The sequence below is a fragment of the Eubalaena glacialis genome, chromosome 13, assembly GCF_028564815.1.
Source record: "Eubalaena glacialis isolate mEubGla1 chromosome 13, mEubGla1.1.hap2.+ XY, whole genome shotgun sequence".
In the NCBI taxonomy this organism is placed as follows: Eukaryota; Metazoa; Chordata; class Mammalia; order Artiodactyla; family Balaenidae; genus Eubalaena; species Eubalaena glacialis.
Window position 1 is genome coordinate 64,017,388 of NC_083728.1, and position 21,557 is coordinate 64,038,944.

Genomic DNA, 21,557 nt, shown 5'->3' on the forward strand with positions numbered 1-21,557 from the left:
CCTTTAGAACATCCAAGATTATTCCAAAAGGTCACCCCAAGTAGTGCACTTAGGGCACAAAGTGTTCCTTGAGAAGAAACATTCCAGTCGGCTCTGAATGGCCCCTTGCAAACAAAACACCTCCCCACTTCAGTAGGCAGCTAAAGAAGCAGGTGGGGTTTGCAATGGAAAAAAAAGTAGGCACGGTTGGCATTATTTTGTCTCTCTTTTATGCACATTTTATCCAGTTGTCATTTAGGAGGAAATTCTCTGGTCTAAATGTCTAGTAATTATACTAACTGTCTAGCAATTCACTAGGCTATGATTTAGGTCTTTAAAAATTATCCTTCAAAAACAGTGAAAATCAAGGAAGAGGCATAGAATGTTAAATGAATAGTATGACTATATTGTATATACATATGATTTCTAAGACATAAAAGATGTATGGGATTAAGAAATACAAACTACTATGCATAAAATATATAAACAACAAGGATATATTGTACAGTACAGGGAAATATAGCCATTATTTTGTAATAACTTTAGGTGGAGTATAATCCATAAAAATATTGAATCATTATGCTGTACAATTTAAACTAATATAATATTGTAAATCAACTATACTTCAATAAAAAACACTTGCAGAGGTGTGCGGCGGGCGTGGTCTGGAGCCGGGAAGTCGCAGCCGCCGTTGCAGCCGCCGCAGCCGCCGCCGCCGCCACCGCCGTGACGTGCGCAGGTCCTCGCCCAGGTGTTCATTCCGCAGCCGGTCAGGTGACCGGTGTTGCGGCCACTGCAGCCGCCCGCAGGACCCCTTGGCGTGGAGTATGTGCCACCTTGGCGCCTAGTCCCTGAGGCAGGGACGTCCTGGCCCAGAAAAGAATGTTGTTTAGGTGCGGCCTAACCACCTAAGTGAGGGCACTGAAGCTGCCTGGGGAAGGGCAAGGCCCGCGTTGCCGAACTCGGGCTCGGAGCCCCGGATTTGTTTGGGTTAGCAGAGATTATAAAAAAGCAAAAACTGGTGAGGATAGAGACCAATGCTGCCAGGAATACAGGGAAAGAAAAAATCTCATGCTCAGTTGCTAGAGAAATAAGAAAAGGGAGGCATAAAGACGGTTAGAAACTTGTCCTAAGCCAGTTAGCTCAAAAGTGGAAGAGCTGGGATTCAAATCCAGAGAAGTGTCCACTTCAGACTTCATTCTGGGAGAAAGTAGTATAATTTACAAAAGGAGAAATGAGATAACACATCCTTTCCTAGAAGAGCATTTACCAATTCCCAGTCTGTGGTGCTTAACTGCTTGCGGGATCTTGGTTCCCAGGCCAGAGGTCGGGCCCGAGCTCCTGTGGTGGGAGCTCTGAGTCCAAACCGCTGGACTAACAGAGAACCTCAGACCCCAGGGCATATCAATTGGAGTGAGGCCTCCCAGAGGTCCTCATCTCAGCACCAAGACCCAGCTCTATCCAACTGCCTGCAAACTCCAGTGCTGGACGGCTCAGGCCAAACAACCAGTAAAACAGGAATATAGCACCACACAACAAAAAAAAAAAAAAAAAAAAAAAAAAAAAAATGAAACGACAAAAAAATATGTTACAGATGAAGGAGCAAGGTAAAAACCTACAATACCAAATAAATGAAGACAAAATAGGCAAGCCACCTGAAAAAGAATTCAGAGTAATGATAGTAAAGATGATCCAAAATCTTGGAAACAGAATGGAGAAAATACAAGAAACATTTAACAAGGATCTAGAAGAACTAAAGAGCAAACAAACAGTGATGAACAATACAATTACTGAAATTAAAAATACTCTAGAAGGAATCAATAACAGAATAACTGAGGCAGAAGAATGGATAAGTGAGCTGGAAGATAAAATGGTGGAAATAACTGCCAGGGAGCAGAATAAAGAAAAAAGAATGAAAAGAATTGAGGACAGTCTCAGAGACCTCTGGGGCAACACTAAACGCACCAACATTCGAATTATAGGGGTCCCAGAAGAAGAAGAGAAAATGAAAGGGTCTGAGAAAATATTTGAAGAGATTATAGTCGAAAACTTCCCTAACATGGGAAAGGAAATAGTCAATCAAGTTCAGGAAGCACAGAGAGTACCATACAGGATAAACCCAAAGAGAAACATGCTGAGACACATATTAATCAAACTATCAAAAATTAAAAACTAGGAAAAAATATTAAAAGCAGCAAGGGGAAAGCAACAAATAACATACAAGGGAATCCCCATAAGGTCAACAGCTGATTTTTCAGCAGAAACTCTGCAAGCCAGAAGGGAGTGGCAGGACATATTTAAAGTGATGAAAGGGAAAAACCTACAACCAAGATTAGTCTACCCAGCAAGGATCTCATTCAGATTCGATGGAGAAATTAAAACCTTTACAGGTAAGCAAAAGTTAAGAGAATTCAGCACCACCAAACCAGCTTTACAACAAATGCTAAAGGAACTTCTCTAGGCAGGAAACACAAGAGAAGGAAAAGACCTACAAAAACAAACCCAAAACAATTAAGAAAATGGTAACAGGAACATACATATCGATAATTACCTTAAATGTAAATGGATTAAATGCTCCAACCAAAAGACATAGACTGGCTGAATGGATACAAAAACAAGACCCGTACAAATGCTGTCATCTACAAGAGACCCACTTCAGACCTAGAGACACATACAGACTGAAAGTGAGGGGATGGAAAAAGATATTCCATGCAAATGGAAATCAAAAGAAAGCTGGAGTAGCAATTCTCATATCAGACAAAATAGACTTTAAAATAAAGACTATTACAAGAGACAAAGAAGGACACTACATAATGATCAAGGGATCAATCCAAGAAGAAGGTATAACAATTGTAAATATTTATGCACTCAACAAAGGAGCACCTCAATACATAAGGCAAATGCTAAAAGCCATAAAAGGGGAAATCGATAGTAACACAATAATAGTAGGGGACTTTAACACCCCACTTTCACCAATGGACAGATCATCCAAAATGAAAATAAATAAGGAAACACAAGCTTTAAATGACACATTAAACAAGATGGACTTAACTGATATTTATAGGACATTCCAACCCAAAACAACAGAATACACTTTCTTCTCAAGTGCTCGTGGAACATTCTCGAGGATAGACCATATCTTGGGTCACAAATAAAGCCTTGGTAAATTTAAGAAAATTGAAATCGTATCAGGTATCTTTTCCAACCACAATGCTATAAGACTAGATATCAATTACAGGAAAAAACAGTAAAAAATAGAAACACATGGAGGTTAAACAATTCGCTACTAAATAGCCAAGAGATCACTGAAGAAATCAAAGAGGAAATCAAAAAATACCTAGAAACAAATGACAATGAAAACACAATGACCCAAAACCTATGGGATGCAGCAAAAGCAGTTCTAAGAGGGAAGTTTACAGCAATACAATCCTACCTCAAGAAACAAGAAAAATCTCAAATAAACAACCTAACCTTACACCTAAAGCAATTAGAGAAAGAAGAACAAAAAAACCCCCAAACTTAGCAGAAGGAAAGAAATCATAAAGATCAGATCAGAAATAAATGAAAAAGAAATGAAGGAAACAATAGCAAAGAACAATAAAACTAAAAGCTGGTTCTTTGAGAAGATAAACAAAATTGATAAACCATTAGCCAGACTCATCAAGAAATAAAGGGAGAAGACTCAAATCAATAGAATTAGAAATAAAAAAGGAGAAGTAACAACTGACACTGCAGAAATACAAAGGATCATGAGAGATTACTACAAGCAACTATATGCCAATAAAATCGACAACCTGGAAGAAATGGACAAATTCTTAGAAAAGCACAACCTTCTGAGACTGAACCAGGAAGAAATAGAAAATATAAACAGACCAATCACAAGCAATGAAATTGAAACTGTGATTAAAAATCTTCCAACAAACAGAAGACCAGGACCAGATGGCTTCACAGGTAAATTCTGTCAAACATTTAGAGAAGAGCTAACATCTATCCTTCTCAAACTCTTCCAAACTATAGCAGAGGGAGGAACACTCCCAAACTCATTCTACAAGGCCACCATCACCCTGATACCAAAACCAGACAAAGATGTCACATAAAAAGAAAACTACAGGTCAATATCTCGGATGAACATAGATGCAAAATTCCTCAACAAAACAGTAGCAAACAGAATCCAACAGCACATTAAAAGGATATTACATCATGATCAGGTGGGATTTATCCCAGGAATGCAAGGATTATTCAATATACACAAATCAATCAACGTGATACAGCATACTAACAAATTGAAGGATAAAAACCATATGATAATCTCAATAGATGCAGAAAAAGCTTTTGACAAAATTCAACACCCATTTATGATAAAAACTCTCCAGAAAGTAGGCATAGAGGGAACCAAACCTACCTCAACATAATAAAGGCCATATATGACAAACCCACAGCCAACATCGTTCTCAGTGTTGAAAAACTGAAACCATTTCCTCTAAGATCAGGAACAAGACAAGGTTGCCCACTCTCACTGCTATTATTCAATATAGTTTTGGAAGTTTTAGCCATAGCCATCAGAGGAGAAAAAGAAATAAAAGGAATCCAAATTGGAAAAGAAGAAGTGAAACTGTCACTGTTTGCAGATGACACGGTACTATACATAGAGAATCCTAAAGATGCTACCAGAAAACTACTAGAGCTAATCAATGAATTTGTTAGAGTAGCAGGGTACAAAATTAATGCACAGAAATCTCTTGCAGTCCTATACACCAATGATGAAAAATCTGAAAGAGAAATTAAGGAAACACTCCTATTTACCACTGCAACAAAAAGAATAAAATACCTAGGAATAAACCTACCTAGGGAGACAAAAGACCTGTATGCAGAAAACTATAAGACACTGATGAAAGAAATTAAAGATGATACAAACAGGTGGAGAGATATACTATGTTCTTGGATTGGAAGAATCAACATTGTGAAAATGACTATACTACCCAAAACAATCTACAGATTCAATGCAATCCCTATCAAACTACCAATGGCATTTTTCACAGAACTAGAACAAAAAATTTCACAATTTGTATGGAAACACAAAAGACCCTGAATAGCCAAAACAATCTTGAGAAAGAAAAATGGAGCTGGAGGAATCAGGCTCCTGGACTTCAGACTATACTACAAAGTTACAGTAGTCAAGACAGTATGGTACTGGCACAAAAACAGAAATATAGATCAATGGAACAGGATAGAAAGGCCAGAGATAAACCCACGCACATATGGTCACCTTATCTTTGATAAAGGAGGCAAGAATATACAATGGAGAAAAGACAGCCTCTTCAATAAGTGGTGCTGGGAAAACTGGACAGCTACATGTAAAAGAATGAAATTAGAACACTCCCTAACACCATACACAAAAATAAACTCAAAATGGATTAAACACCTACATGTAAGGCCAGACACTATAAAACTCTTAGAGGAAAACATAGGCAGAACACTCTATGACATAAATCACAGCAAGATCCTTTTTGACCCACCTCCTGGAGAAATGGAAATAAAAACAAAAATAAACAAATGGGACCTAATGAAACTTAAAAGCTTTTGCACAGCAAAGGAAACCATAAACAAGATGAAAAGACAACCCTCAGAATGGGAGAAAATATTTGCAAATGAAGCAACTGACAAAGGATTAATCTCCAAAATATATTAGCGGCTCATTCAGCTCAATATCAAAAAAACAAACAACCGAATCCAAAAATGGGCAGAAGACCTAAACAGACACTTCTCCAAAGAAGATATACAGATTGCCAACAAACACAAGAAAGGATGCTCAACATCACTAATCATTAGAGAAATGCAAATCAAAACTACAATGAGGTATCACCTCACACTGGTCAGAATGGCCATCATCAAAACATCTACAAACAATAAATGCTGGAGAGGGTGTGGAGAAAAGGGAACCCTCTTGCACTGTTGGTGGGAATGTAAGTTGATACAGCCACTATGGAGAACAGTATGGAGGTTCCTTAAAAAACTAAAAATAGAAGTACCATATGACCCAGCAATCTCATTACTGGGCATATACCCTGAGGAAACCATACTTCAAAAAGAGTCATGTACCACAATGTTCATTGCAGCACTATTTACAATAGCCAGGACATGGGAGCAACCTAAGTGTCCATCAATAGATGAATGGATAAAGAAGATATGGCATATATATACAATGGAATATTACTCAGCCATAAAAAGAAACGAAATTGAGTTATTTGTAGTGAGGTGGATGGACCTAGAGTCTGTCATACAGAGTGAAGCAAGTCAGAAAGAGAAAAACAAATACCGTATGCTAACACATATATATGGAATCTAAGAAGAAAAAAAATGGTTCTGATGAACCTAAGGGCAGGACAGGAATAAAGATGCAGATGTGGAGTTGGAGTCTAGGACATGGGGAGGGGGAAGGGTAAGCTGGGACGAAGTGAGAGAGTAGCATTGACATATATACACTACCAAATGTAAAATAGATAGCTGGTGGGAAGCAGCTGCATGGCACAGGGAGATCAGCTCGGTGCTTTGTGACCACCTAGAGGGGTGGGATAGGGAGCGTGGGAGGGAGACGCAAGAGGGAGGTGATATGGGGATATATGTATGCATACAGCTGATTCACTCTGTTATACAGCAGGAACTAACACAGCACTGTAAAGCAATTATACTCCAATAAAGATGTAAAAAAAAAAAAAAAAACCTGCAAGAGAAAATAAAGGAAATACTGGAAATGTTTGATTTTCTTCTGAAGAGAGTAATCATAATTATTGGTTTCACATTGCTCTCTTTTTTTGGTTTTGTAAAATTTGTGTATATTGCTTTTGGTTTGTTCTCACTCTTGAATGACTCGGCTGAACACAGAAATCTAAGTTGACAATTATTTTTCCTTGACCTTTTGAAGATGTTATTAAGCGTCTTTCTGATCTGGACTGTAATTGTTGAGAAGTCAGCTCATAATCTATTTGTCATTACTTTCTATGCAATCTGTATTTTCTCTCTAATTGCTTTTGAGAATTTCATTTTGTCTTTGGTGTGGAATCTAGGTGTGAATGTTTTTATATGTTCTGCTCTGGACTCAGTGTGATTCTTCAATCTGATGATTCATAACTTTAATTCTGCAAAAATTTCACCCATTGTTGCTTCAGCTCTTAACTCTTACCTTCTTTTAAGTTAATAGACTTTAGTTTTTAGAATAGCTTTATATTTAGAGAAAAACGGAGCAGAAAGTACAGAGAGTTCCCATACACTCCCTCTTTCCATTTCCTTTGCTTTCCCTTATGAACATCTGGCATTGATGTGGCACATTTTTATAATTTATGAACCAAATACATTATTATTAACTAAAGTGTGCAGTTTACATTAGGGTTCAATCTTTGTGCTGTACAGTTCTGTGGGTTTTGCCAATGCTTAATGTCATGTATCCACCGTTACAGCATCATACAGAACAGTTTCAGCACCCTAAGAATTCCCTGTGCTCCAGCTGTTCATCCCTCCTCACCCCTCATTCCAACTCCTGGCAACCACTGATCTTTTAACTGTCTCTATAGTTTTACCTTTTCCAAACATCATATAGTTGGAACCATATAGTATGTAGCCTTTTCAGACAGGCTTCTTTCTCTTAACAAGATGCATTTAAGGCTCCTCTATATGTTTCCCTGGCTTGACAGATTTTTTTTTTTTTTAATCTCTGAACCATATTGCATTGCATGGATGTATAGTTTGTTTACCCATTCACTTATTGAAGGACATCTCGGTTGTTTCCAAGTCTGGGCAATTATGAACAAAGTTCTATAATTCATGTTCAGGTTTCTGTGTGGACATAAGTTTTCAACTCGTTTGGGTAAGTACCTAGGGGCATTACTGCTGGATTGTGTGGTAAGACTACGTTTAGCCTTGTAGGAACCTGCCAAACTGTCTTCCAAAGTGACTGCACCATTTTACATTCCCACCAGCAATGAATGAGCTTCCTGTTCATGTGACACGTCCTCACCAGCACTGATTAGCGTGTCAGTGTTTTGGATTTCGACCATTCCAATAAGGTGTGTAATGGTATCACATTGTTTTAATTTCCAATTCCCTAATGACACATGATAATCCTATCTTTCCTTCTTCTGAAATTGTTTAAAATATTCTAGATCTTCTCATTGTTATCTTCCAGGTTATTAACTTTGTTTTCATATTTTCCATTTCTTTATTGTTCCATCCTGCAGTTAGCTGATTCCCACAGATATATTTTCCAGTTCATGAATTCCTTCATTAGTAATACTTGGCTTTATGTTTTAATTTTTAATCTATTTTAATTGTGACATTCATCTGGCTCTTTTAAAATTCTGCCTATTCTTTTTATCATAAAGTCCTACTCTTTTGTTATGACTTTTAAAACTTTTATACATTTAATAATTTCACACCTACATTCTTTCAGATTATTCTCAGCCCCACACCCCATCCCTGCCCCCTTAGTTCTTGGGATTCTGATTCTTCTGTTTGCTGTGCATGCTGACTTTCATGGTGGATTACTTTCTTGTGGTATTTGTAACTTTTGACCATGAGCTAATCTTCAGCAGAGCTGTTCTCCCCCTAAACCCCATGGGACTCCCAAGCATCCTGGGCTACAGGCATGTCCCTACAGAGGGGTCCTGGGTTTGCTTCTGCCATGGTTCCAGGGCCCTTCAAAGTACCAGTTTTCGTATAAAATAAATTTTACTGTAATTACTGCACCATTTAAGTAATATACACTTAGATCTCCATACTCATTTGGGTTTTAATTTCTCGCTCAGCTTCAAATGGATGGCAAGCTCCTTGTACTTTCTTTGCTTTGATGGACAGTTTTTTCTAGTCTCCTCTTCATGGACTCATTGACTCATTGACAGTCTCAGATTTATGCATTAGTATCATTTTCTACCCTCCTTGCCCAGTTCAGGGTCCCCACGTGGATGTTAAAGCCCCAGGCTCCATCCCTACTGCCTGTATCCCTGTAGGTACCTCAGCTGAAACGTACCATGAGAATATCCCATGCCCCTCTGTTTCTGACACATAAGGATTTCTCTTTCTTTTGACCTTGGCTGTGCATTGTGGGCTTGTGTATGGGTATGTGTGTGTGTGTGTGTGTGTGCACACACCTATAATTCTGCATTTTTATGTGTTTGTAGCATGAAGGGGTCCCATATCAGTCAGTTTTCCACTGTGCCACCACCATTTGTACGAGTGTAACTTTTGTAATAATGATTTTTTAAAAGCATGCATATTTATAGGAGAAAAAATAGGAAATGTATCCTCTTATAAATTCTTCTCCCACGAGGAAGGGTGCTGGTTGATCAGTGGTGCAGGCAAAGAGGTGGGAAGGGATATCTTGATTTCAATTCCTTTCCTTCCAACAGCCTGCAGTGCTTTCATATAGTCACAAATGTCATGGGACACTCGGCAATATGACCTCACTCTCCACCCAACACCACAATTGACTCGTCCAAATTCGCTGCCCACTATGTGCTTCAAGATTTACATGATGGCTTCCTCCTTGCCCCAAAACACCGATGCCATCCCTCCAAAAATACTACATGCTGTTGACCTTCTCCCTCCCTTTGGAGTTTGTGACGACTCAAAAATGGGTCTTTTCACCACATTTTGTCAAATTCCCAGCAAGTCTTCCCTTTGGTGTTGTCCCAAAGAGAGCCAGGTTTGGATGCCTGTAACAGGGTCAGTCTCGGTAGAAGGAACATCATTTTGATTTCTTTCAGGATGTAAATATAAAGATTTTTCCTCTGCCCTTTGTGCAAACCCCTCTGCACACCTCTGCACAAACACCCAGGGCCACGTCCCGAAAGGGAAGCAAACGCACATTTCTCAACACCAGTTACAACCTGTTCTAATCATTTTCCAGCCATTCATTTCCTGCCTCGTGGCCTTTTCTACTAGTGCACTGAACTGTAGTTCAAATACTTTCTGATTTCATTTTTAATTTACTCAAGTATATTTGTAATCTCCTTGAGGGAGATCAGGGACCACGTTTTTTGATTTTGATATTTCTCATGGCCTGCAGCACGTAGTAAGCATTGGATCCATATTTTCTGTTTCTGTTTCTTTCCTTATATCTCCAGGCTTCAATTGGGCAGCATTGCAAACAAAAAGGTCAGATATGTTGGGTGAGTTTTTCTGCCACATAAATACAGGAGATAACAGAGCAAAAGGGAACTTGCAGTGGCTTGAGCGTAAAAGGCCGGGAAGCCTGCATGGCCTCAGCTAGGGAGAAGAAGCAAATGTCATTTTTTTCCAGGAAGCAGCCCTGTGCTGCTCTTTCCATGTCAGTTTCTCCCATTACAAAGAGGCCATGATCTTTGTCAATATGATCTTATGAAGTGGAGTCGGTAAATGGGAAAATTAAACGTCTTTCCTGAAGCAGACTGATTCTTGCTGGGAAGACAAAAGCTAAAGGTGCTCCTGTGGGCAGAGGGAGCCTGCACAGCTTTGGGTCTGCAGCCAGGGCCATACTGTCTTTCTCTCTCCAGCAGACAGCATTATTTATCCACTCACAAGGTCGAAGCCATGGGTTTCATATTTGAAAAAAAAAGAAGATTCAAATAGACATCATCCAGCAAATCACAGGAAAGAATGTTTCAGGTAGAAAACACCAGAATAAACTACAAAAGGGAGTACCCTTCCCTGAAGGGTTTAGGGAGTGTGTCGAATCATCCCGTTAAGGTCTAGACAGTGACAGGAGGTAGAATTAGGGTCAGACTGCCTGCAATCAATTCGCCTTCAACACTCACTACCCATTTGATCTTGGTTCCGATACTCTGCTTCTCTATCCATCCACTCAACCATTCATTTACCTATTTTTCTAGTCTTTTAGCTAACAAAGTTACATAAATTCTATTCTGCTTCAGGCACTATACTAGAGTTTTCACAGATTAACCCAGGCAGCCCTCATATCAACGTAATGTGGCTGGTGTCACTGTCCCACCCATTTTACAGATGAGGCACAGAGAGGTTAAGTAACTTGCTCAGTCTCTCTGAGCTCCAGGTCTAACAGCTACCAAATGCAGCACAACAGTATTTACCTATAGGAGTTCTATTGGAATTAAGCGAGGTTGCCTGCATACATCGCGCCTGGCACACCTTGATTACTCAGTATGTATCCCTGGAGAGATCTCTATTTCCTGCCTGAAGCCAGGGAACTTGGTGGGTGGCGTGGATCACATACCCCTCCCTGAGCCCTTCCAGTTCATGGAGTCTATGATTCCAAGAATGCATGTCCAGAGAGAAGGCTTAGCTCTCCAATATGAACTTGCTATGTCCAAAGTCAGAGAAATCAGTTCCTTCTCTGCCCTCAGACTCGTCCTCTGCGCTTCCAGAGGGACTGCAGTTGCCTTTCAGATTAGATTTCATTCTATTCTGCGAGGCTGTCTGAGTGCTAAGGGGATTGCTTCGGGAAAGGATTTTATAGCATGCAATGTGACCAGCCTTCAGACTGCCTCAGCATTCCTCCCCCGAGGTCGGTTGTAAAAAGTCCATTTTGAACCTGTACCCCTTAGGTTTTGTCCAGGGCCTGAGAATTTGCTGAAATACATCTTCTAAAATCAGCCCACACATATACCCTTGCAGGCACACATCTACATATTTTTTTTTCTTGGTTTCTGGCCAAAGCCCCTGACCCTAGGCAGTGATGGTATGGAAAGAAACAGTGTGTGGTTTTGAGAAGCTGGGTTTGATGTTGTTTCATTTCTAGTCGAGGAAGCTAACGCTCTGGGGGTCTCTGAGGACCTCATTGGGTTGTGCCTTACTCCCTCACTCATTCATTCACTCACTCGTTCATCCATTGAAAAAAGAACATTACTAAAGCACTTAGTGCGAGGTCGGCATCTCTGTATTTTCACAGAGATGAATAACACATAGTCTTTGGCCTCTACCAGCTCAGAGTCCTGCTGGAGAGACAGTCATGCAAACCAGTAATTATGGCAAAATGAGACAATTGAATTTGCATAGGGCTGGAGGTAGCAAGAAACATGGAATGTTTTGCCATCAGAGGGTGGTTCAAAATTTGGGAGAAGAAAGAAGCCATCAAAGGAGAGGCCTGAAGGGCAGGAGCCAGATGGCAAAGGACTCAGCTTTTGTGCTAAGGGATCTGGGGTGTCCTGGGAACAGTGGAGCCATTGGATGAGACTAGCTGTATGCCTGGTAGACCCAAGATTCTTCACTTGCTGTCCATGTTTTTGCAGTCCTGGCCTGTGATTGGAAACCACGTGTAAGATTGGCTGGTACAAGACATGGAAGCAACCTAAATGTCCATCGACAGATGAATGGATAAAGAAGATGTGGTACATATATACAATGGAATATTACTCAGCCATTGAAAAGAATGAAATAATGCCATTTGTAGCAACATGGATGGATCTAGAGATTGTCATACTGAGTGAAGTAAGTCAGACAGAGAAAGAGAAATATCGATGATATCCTTTATATGCGGAATCTAAAAAGAAATGATACAAATGAACCTATTTACAAAACAGAAACAGACTCACAGACTTAGAGAACGAAGCTATGGTTACCAGGAGGGAAGGATGCGGGGAAGGGATAGTTAGGGAGTTTGGGATCGACATGTACACACTGTTATATTTAAAAAGGATAACCAACAAGGACCTACTGTATAGCACGGGGAACTCTGCTCAATGTTATGTGGCAGCCTGGATAGGAAGGGAGTTTGGGGGAGAATGGATGCATGTGTATGTATGGCTGAGTCCCTCTGCTGTGCACCTGAAACTATCACAACATTGTTAATCGGCTATACTCTGATATAAAATAAAAAGTTAAAAAAAAAAAAAAGACTGGCATTACAGGTGGGTGAGGAATGGCAAATTTGAACAATGGTGCTATAGTGTGCAAGAAGGTCACCAGTAAATTCTATCCCAGTGATACAAATCTGTCAGGATCCTCCTCTGGTCTCAGAGGCAGGCAGTACAGGCAGACTAAACTCTCCTGCTCCCAGGCTTTGTAGTGACTGGGAGAAAGTCACCTGTAAGAAATTGCTGTTGAGGATCCATTGTAAACTGTTATTAATATCACCATCACCCATAACAATTTACTCTGGATCTACCAGTTGCATGGTATCATGCTGAAAACTTGGCAATGGCTATCTTTGGGGTCCAGCTCAGAGGTCTCCATCTCCAGGAAGTCTTCCCTGAATGCACACTGTATTTTCTCCTTCCATGACATCTTGGATATCTCCTCAATAGAGAACCTGTCACACTGGAATATAACTGCCACTTGCTTCTAAGTTCTCCCCATTGGGAGATGAGTTTATTCAGGGTGGGGATCTTGTCTTATGCTTCCTGTATCCCCAGTCCCTGGCACAGGAATTGGCACATAGTAGGTGGTCCATAAAACTGTGTTGACTGTAGATGACACAAGTCTCCTCTCCTTGATCAGCTTGTGATCTACTGGTCTGAGCATCAGCAAGAGCCAGGGAGAGGAAGGAGTCTGTGAAACCCCAGGCAAAGGGGTCAGGAATCATTTCTGAAACACAGAAATCAAGGCTGACTCTTGGGGAAAGCAAGTTCCAATCACAGATCCCAGTGACAGAGTCCAGTGGCCCCCCCAGAGATGCACCTTCCATCTATAGCCTAAAGACGTCAGGGGGATGTTGTTGCTGATCCCATTAGGGTTTGCTGTGAACACTGAGAGGGAAACTGACCCCGTTTCAAGCCTGTTTCATGTCTTTCCCCAGGGACCGGCCACTTGGGGTTTCTGAGAAGCCCGAATGGAATTGGAAATGGCACAGGAACAACTTTCTTTGTAGGAAATATAGGGCACCCTCATCAACAGGCTTATGTTCTCAATGAGAACAGATCCGGTCTCTGTGAGCTCTGAGCTGTGGTCCTGGGAGTGACGGTGGCTGGGGGGCTGCAGCACTGAGACCAAGTCCTTTCCTTACCAATCGCCCGGGAAGGAAGCTGCTGGTCAGAGCTGGGATGTAGTCTGTGGCTTTGGAACAGAGTGAGGTCAGCCAGACCTTCTGATCACTGACCTTGGGGCCTTGGCTTCATTAATCCCACACTCTTGATTAAGAGCCAGATGACCTTGGATCTGGAAATAATGGCATTCCAGAGCCTAGGACCTCTGTATCCATGATCTCTAAATTGAACAATTTGCTAGAGAGAAAAAAGTACCTTTGGGGGGAGGAGAGGAATAGTACAAGATTCTGGACACAAATAGAATGAATTTGGAAGATAAATCTCCCTTATTTAAATGTCAGAATATTCCATTTCTGTATAATGCTGAGAAGTCACAAAACCAAAATAAAAATAGGGCTAGGCTTAAATGTACCCAGTTAGATGCAGACACGGCTGTCTTTGGCATAAATGTTTTAGCACCACCTTCCAACTGAGGTCTCTGCTCTGCGGATGGAGCTCAAGTGTCGCAGAACTCACTGCTGCTTGTCGCCATCTGGCTGAGATCTCATAGGCCACCTGATCAACCGTGCAAGTTGGTGTTGGGGAATTTTATGCACACAGGTCCCCGATCTGTGTCTCTCGAAGAAGAAAAAGGAAAAAGAGGAGAGAGGATTGGGCAACTCCATCAAGCATCAAACAACGTACATGGTCACAATTTTCCATTAGAGGGTGGAGTTGGTGAAATATAACTCTCTGGAGTAAGACTGCAGAAAAATGGCAAGAAGTCCAGGAAATCCTGTGTGTACCAAGCCCTTCTGGAGTCAGCTTCACCAATTTGCTTCACACACCTATAGATGGTCAAGTTGCTATACATTTAAAGGAGTATGCATTTGTGAGCATAAATGGATTCATAGTAACTTTTTGACACTGCACATTTTCTCAATCAATAGTCCTCAAAATCCTATGACTCACTGTGTAAGAGTGTGAAGGCCTTTTAATATCACAGAAAGATCCTTGTGTTCTAAAAGGCTGTGAATGTAAGAAAAAAAAAAAAAGAAAAAGATAGCAATAATCCTACAACCCATGCCAAGAAATATCTTCTTTCTTTCAGCAAGTAACATGACATCACTGCCTTTCAGTTCCTTTTTAATTGAAGTGCTATCAACAAGCTCTCTGAGACTGTAAAATCCTTAAGCAAAGGGATCACACCCATTGTCCATTTTACCTGCATTTCCCAATGCCTAGGACAGTGCAGGGAGCTTAGTGGGCACTCAAGACTTGGTTGTGGCTTGAAGGAGAAAGAGAAGGAGAGAGTAAAAAGGAAAGAAAAGAGGAGAGAAAATGGAGGAGCAGAGAGGGAAGAAAGAGGAAAGAGAAGAACAGAAAGGGAGAAATGGGGCCCTTATAGGCAGGATCCTGTACCTGTTGTCAGAGCTATCCACGACTAAGGTGGAAGAAGACCCGGCTTCCCTTTCTGTGGAGCGTGGCGGGGTGAGCGGGAGGGCTGGGCTGTGCCCTACGAGAGCTCGCCCGTCCCGATTTGATGAGAGCCTCCTCTCCCTACTAATGGTGGTGGTGCTCCTCTGGCTTCCTCTCCTGTATCCCAAGTCTGAAGTACCAGATGGGGGTGAGCCCACAGCCAGAGGTGCCTGGGAGAGTGTGTGGGGTAGGGGAGTAGTCAGGTTCAGATTCCAACCCAGGAGAGTGTGTGGGACAGACATGACGATCCTCTCGTCCCATTCCACTACGATGCAGCTGAGGTCCAGATAAAGAAGCTGGGAATGGAATCTGGGTCTTTCAACTATTGGCTATGATCATACAACAACATCCAACCACACAGACCCTGAGGAACACACCGAGAATTCAGTTATAGAAGCCTGCTTTACCTCTCTCAGGGAAGGCAGAAATAGGGCACTCAGAAATTAAAGGAGGGGGGAGGGATAAATTAGGAGGTTGGGATTAACATAAACACACAACTATATATAAAATAGATAACCAACAAGGGCCTACTGTATAGAACAGGGAACTCTACTCAATATTCTGTAATAACCTGTATGGGAAAAGAATCTGAAAAAGAATGGATATATGTATATGTATAACTGAACCACTTTGCTGTACACCTGAAACTAACACAACATTGTAAATCAACTATACTCCAATATAAAATAAAAATTAAATTAGAAAAATTAAAGAACAACAAAAAAAGAAATTAGAGGAGCCACATGCACTGCTGGTGGGAATGTAAATTGGCTGTACTTCTTCTGAAAACTTTAGAAGTATCTACTGAAGTGGAGTATATGTACATCCTATGGTCCAGCAGTTTCATTCCTTGGTGTATTCCCCAACAATTAAGTGCCTACATGCACCAAAAATATGTGCAAGTACGTTCAAAGCAGACAAAAATGAGAAATAACACAAATGTCTATCAATAGCAAGTGTATAAGTAAATTCCAGTGTATTCGTACAATGGAATACCATGTAGTAATGAAAAAAACAGTAAGCTATAATTAGTAATGCAGTAATATGGATCCATGTCATAAAAGACACAAGTGAATATATGTTGTATGATTCCACCATTTATTTAAAGTTAAAAAGAAGGCAAAACCTACCCATGACCATGGAGGGCAGAATGGCGGTTACCTCTGGGGGTGATATTGGCTGTAAGAGGCCACAAGGGACCTTTCTGGGGTGCTGGTCATGTTCTAGATCTCAATCTGGGTGGCAGTTACACAGATATACAAAAATTTAACTGGGCACTGAGATCTGTGCAATATAATGAATGTACAGTCAGCCCTCTGTATCCACGGGTTCCGCATCCCCGGATTCAACCAGCCACAAATTGAAAATTTTTCAGAAAAAAATTCCAAGAAGTTCCAAAAAGAAAAACTTGGATTTGCAGTGCAGGGATTTGCAGTGCAGCCGCAACTATTTACATAGCATTTACATTGTATTTACAACTATTAACATAGCATTTACATAGTATTAGGTATTAAAAGTAACCTAGAGATGATTTAAAGTATGTGGGAGAATGTGCATAAGTTATATGCAAATACTACTCCATTTATATAAGGGACTTGAACATCTGCGGATTTTGGTATCTGAGGGAACCAAAGGAACCAGTCCCCACTGATACCAAGGTTGACTGTATATTACAGTCCACAGAAGGGAAAAAAAAAAGAGTGGCATAGTAGAGGTCTAAGGTGTTCTTCCACTTTGGGGGTCAAGAGGGGGAATAACAAGAAAGTGGAAGGAAGCTGACTTGCTAAACAGAAAAGAAAAACCTCATTTTTAAAGAAATATGAACTTTTTTTTTAACAAAGAAAAATGTCTTAAAGGATGAAGGGGCATGAGCTATGTTAAATTCTTCCATATTATTGGAATTATTTAACAAGACATGTTTTACTTTTATAATTTAAGCCAGAGGTCAGCAATCTTTTTCTGTAAAGGGTTAATTAGTAAATATTTTCAGCTTTACGAGCCATATAGTCTCTGTCACAACTACTCAGCTCTGACCTTGCAGCTCGAAAGCAGCCATAAAAACACAAAGTACATGAATGGATGGGATGTGTTCCAATAAAACTTTATTTACAAAGACAGGCAATGGGCCAATGTGGGCCATAATTTGCAGGATCCTGATTTAAGCAATCAAAAATGGAAATAAAATGATTAAAAAATAATATATATATGAACAAGAATAAATCCCAATTTAATCATTGTTATCATCTATGATATTTATTGGGTACCTACTGTTTGATGGGTATATACCAATTATACTATTTAACTTGGTGAGATTGGTGCCATTACAATCCCCAATTGAAAGAGGAGGAAACTGGCCCTTAAAAAGGGTAAGTAAATTTCCCAAGGTCATAGAGCTGGTAAAGATCAGTTCTTATATTTGAACCCAAAGCCTTTGTTCTTAACTGCATGCCAAGCTGCTACATTTATGACTTTTTTTGTGTGAAATGGTACCACCAAAGTTGTAATAAATTACCAGGATATACAAAATGTCCATTAAAATTTGTATGTAAAAATAGTTAAATGCCCCCAAAAGCTGAAAAGACAACTCACTTTTTCCCCCCATTTTCACCAGTATTTGAAGGAATTCAAATTAAGGCAACATTGCACCTCCTAAAATATCAAAACAAATGATAACACTCGATGCTGCTAGGCTACTGTAAAATTGGTCCATTGATTCATTATTAGAAGCACTTTTCAATGGAGACAAACCTTTGGGGCATTAATATGAGATTATAGAGTGAGGCTCCTAGAGATGTTTACAGCCATTAACCCTCCAAAATCTACATCTAAGAGACTGTTACAAATAAACAATTCAAAAGAGAAAAACAATGGGCAGAAAGATGTTCATTCCAGCATTATCTACATTAGGAAAAAAATGAAGTGTTTAACATTAGGAAAATAATGTAATGAATTATGGCTTAATAATGATTATGGTATTTTAGGCAAAAATTAAAGTAATTGTGAGGACCAGATTATGTAACGCCATGCAAAAATGTTTAAAATATACTGGTAAATGAAAACAGTAGAACATAAAAGTGTATATAACCAATAATTATACTTATTTAAAGAAATGTGTCTGTAAGTAACAAGGTTCAGAAGGTAATATATAAATTGAAAACAATTATGTTAAGGTAGTAGGTTGGGGTGATTTTATATGTATATTATACAGCCTTTCCAAATTAAAGTGTTTAAAAAAATGTAGACTGGCACTTCCCTGGTGGCGCAGTGGTTAAGAATCCGCCTGCCAATGCAGGGTACACGGCTTCGATCCCTGGTCCGGGAAGATCGCACGTGCCTCAGAGCAACTAAGCCCGTGCACCACAACTACTGAGCCCGCGTGCCACAACTACTGAAGCCCACGCCCCTAGAGCCCGTGCTCTGCAACAAGAGAAGCCACTGCAATGAGAAGCCCGCGCACCGAAACGAAGAGTAGCCCCTGCTCACTGCAACTAGAGAAAGCCCGCATGCAGCAACAAAGATCCAACGCAGCCAAAAATAAATAAATTTATTAAAAAAAATGTAGACTGAGAGGGATTTGAGGTCATTGTTTATCCATCCCGTAAATCCTACATAAGGGTCTGTGATATCAGTGTTTGACTTACCAGTAAACCATTCATTATGTCTTATTTCACCTTTGATGGTTCTCTCGACATTTGACTTTCCCTGGTTTGACCGATTCACTGCTTGTCAGGCAGGAATATGGCATCGCTGACCTTGTTCTAATCCTGTTGTCAGATTGATAATAAACACTGCAACTCTGGATCTCAAGAGACCTATCGGGAAATTCACTGTGAACTTACACAGATGAAAACCCTTGGAGCTTTAAAAGAGAGGGAGAGTCAATGCTCTCCAGGATATTTATGGATTTTATCTGTTTCTTCAGTAAGTGCCGTTCCATTATTATTCCAAATATGTCTCTAGTTAAAATTAGGAGGGAGATAAACAAGTCTAATTTTTATGGTACCATCTGGTCACAGGCCAGTGAAGAAGCAGTTAAGTCCTTTATTGCTACTCTACGCTTAGGATTGACACGTTTCTTCCTTTGAAAACATTTCATTTCCAAATGAGTAGTTTGCCCTGGACTTAGTTTTTAGGTCATAGGAGGCTCAAAGTGACTTAGTTGCTGGGCATCAAAATGGTCATTTTAATCATCACCCCCTTTGGGTATATATATAATATATATATATATATATATATATATATATATACCATCAAAGCTGCTATTTTGTGTATAAATGAGGTTTGGGTGCATGTAAAAGTCACCCACATAGAGTGGGAGCATTAATGAAATCCACAGGAAAAAATTAGACTCAGTCAACTCATCAGTAATGGTTTCTGGCCACATGTCCCTGGTGGTTTCCAATGAGACCACATCTGCATGTGTCAGGAATCAGGACAACCATCAAATCCAAACCTGGTTCCGGATCTAATTTAATCAATAGAAACACTGGCTCATTTTCTGCCCAAATGTGGGTCTTTCAGTCTTGCCTGCTTTTTTTTTTTAATGCTGTTATTATGGTCAGTACATGACAACGAAATCTTTGGAAGCAACAAACACTTTCACGTCTATTTTGTTCCTTTCTGAATGAGAAACATTCAAGCCTATTTGACTACTTCTGTTTACAGTCTAACCCAGTATCTCCTATGTTCCTTTTTGTGGTCAGCGTGCAGGCAGCGTGACACAAGTTCCACACCATTTCTTCCTTGGGTTTTCACAATCACCAAGGTCTCTGGATATGGAAACTCAAGTAAGAGACCTGAGAGAAGGAGGATGAATAAAACACAGGGCCAACATCCAACTTCATAGACTCCAAATGGGTGGGGTCTATTGGCCACTGACATTGATATCCAGTACTTGCTAATCAGAGAATAAGAGGCTTCTAAATGCTAAATATTGTTATTCTAAAGAGTGGTTCTTAAGTCTTATCGTGTATTAGAATCACCCAGAGAAGATGTAAAAATGCCCTGTGGGGTGAAAAATTAGGTATCTGTACTTTCAACAGGCTCCCCAAGTGAGTCTGATGAACACAGAAGTGCTAAAAGCATCTTTATTAAGTAAGCTAACTGTGAAGGCAATAGAGCAAAAGCCTTTAATCATTTTTATGTCCCACCACCTGGAGCTTGGAAGCTGCTCAGTTATTCTTTGTTGATGAATGTCTAGAGGGAGAATGAATGAATGAATGAGCAAATGTGTGAATAAATTGGGGGGCTTTGTCTACCGTCCCTGGCCTTTGCTAACTTGATTACAAAGTTTGTGATTTACAGAGTAGCCCTGCTCAGCCCAAACTGTGATTTTCACCTTTGAAGTCTCAATTTGATTAAAATACATTTAGCAAGGAACAATAACTTTCTGAAATGCTGGGGATTATGCAGCTCTGAGAACCTCTGTGGGGAGCAAGCAATACCAGCAACCAAGACGGTCTTTGTGAACCTGGAGAGGCTGCTCTGCAAGCCTGTATCGGGGCCAAATATCTGACTCCTCTTAATTACATCCTGTCCTTGTTTCATTCCTTCTCATCTCTTGCTTCTGGGTCCTGAGTTTTCCCCAAACCACCAGGGTTGAATGATCTCAAAAATTAGGCTGAGCCTGTCCCCATGGTGCCAGTGCCTGGGGCATGGACAAGTCTCCTTCTCCGTGGAAAGATGGAGAAAACGTAGGTCACTTTCTCTCCCACCCTCAACGTCTGTCGCCAAGTTATTTTGCCCAGTATCACCTACAGGCGAACCATGCTGTTCCTTTAGTGAAAGAGGAAGGAACAGAGGCTGGATGCTGACCCACCTGTGTTTAAATCACAGCTTTGCTCCTTCCCAGGTGGTAACGCCTGCCTTATGAGATGTCTGGGAGGGTCATAGCAGATAAAGGAGAGGCAATACAGCATAATGGTTCAAACGAAGGCCCTGGAGCCGGCTCGCCCAAGTCAGACAGGCCACATACTAGCTTGACACATTACTTAACCTTCCTGTGACTCAGTTTCCTCAAGCTGTAGACAGGGAGTCGTAATCGTAACTCAGGTCATTGAATCACCGTGAGGACTGCATGAAATTAATACATATAAAGACAGATTATCTTACGACCCATAGTTATCCCTCTGTGTTACCTGTCGTTATAAACGTCCATAAAAATAACGATGATAATGGTAGCTTCGAATGACTTCC

General features: G+C 40.4%; 1 protein-coding gene across 2 annotated transcripts in view; it reads right to left on the bottom strand.

The window, feature by feature from the left end:
* GRIN2A (glutamate ionotropic receptor NMDA type subunit 2A) overlaps positions 1–21,557 on the bottom strand; it is a 368,737-nt gene that overhangs the window by 9,108 nt on the left and 338,072 nt on the right. The gene's annotated exons all lie outside the window — the stretch shown is intronic.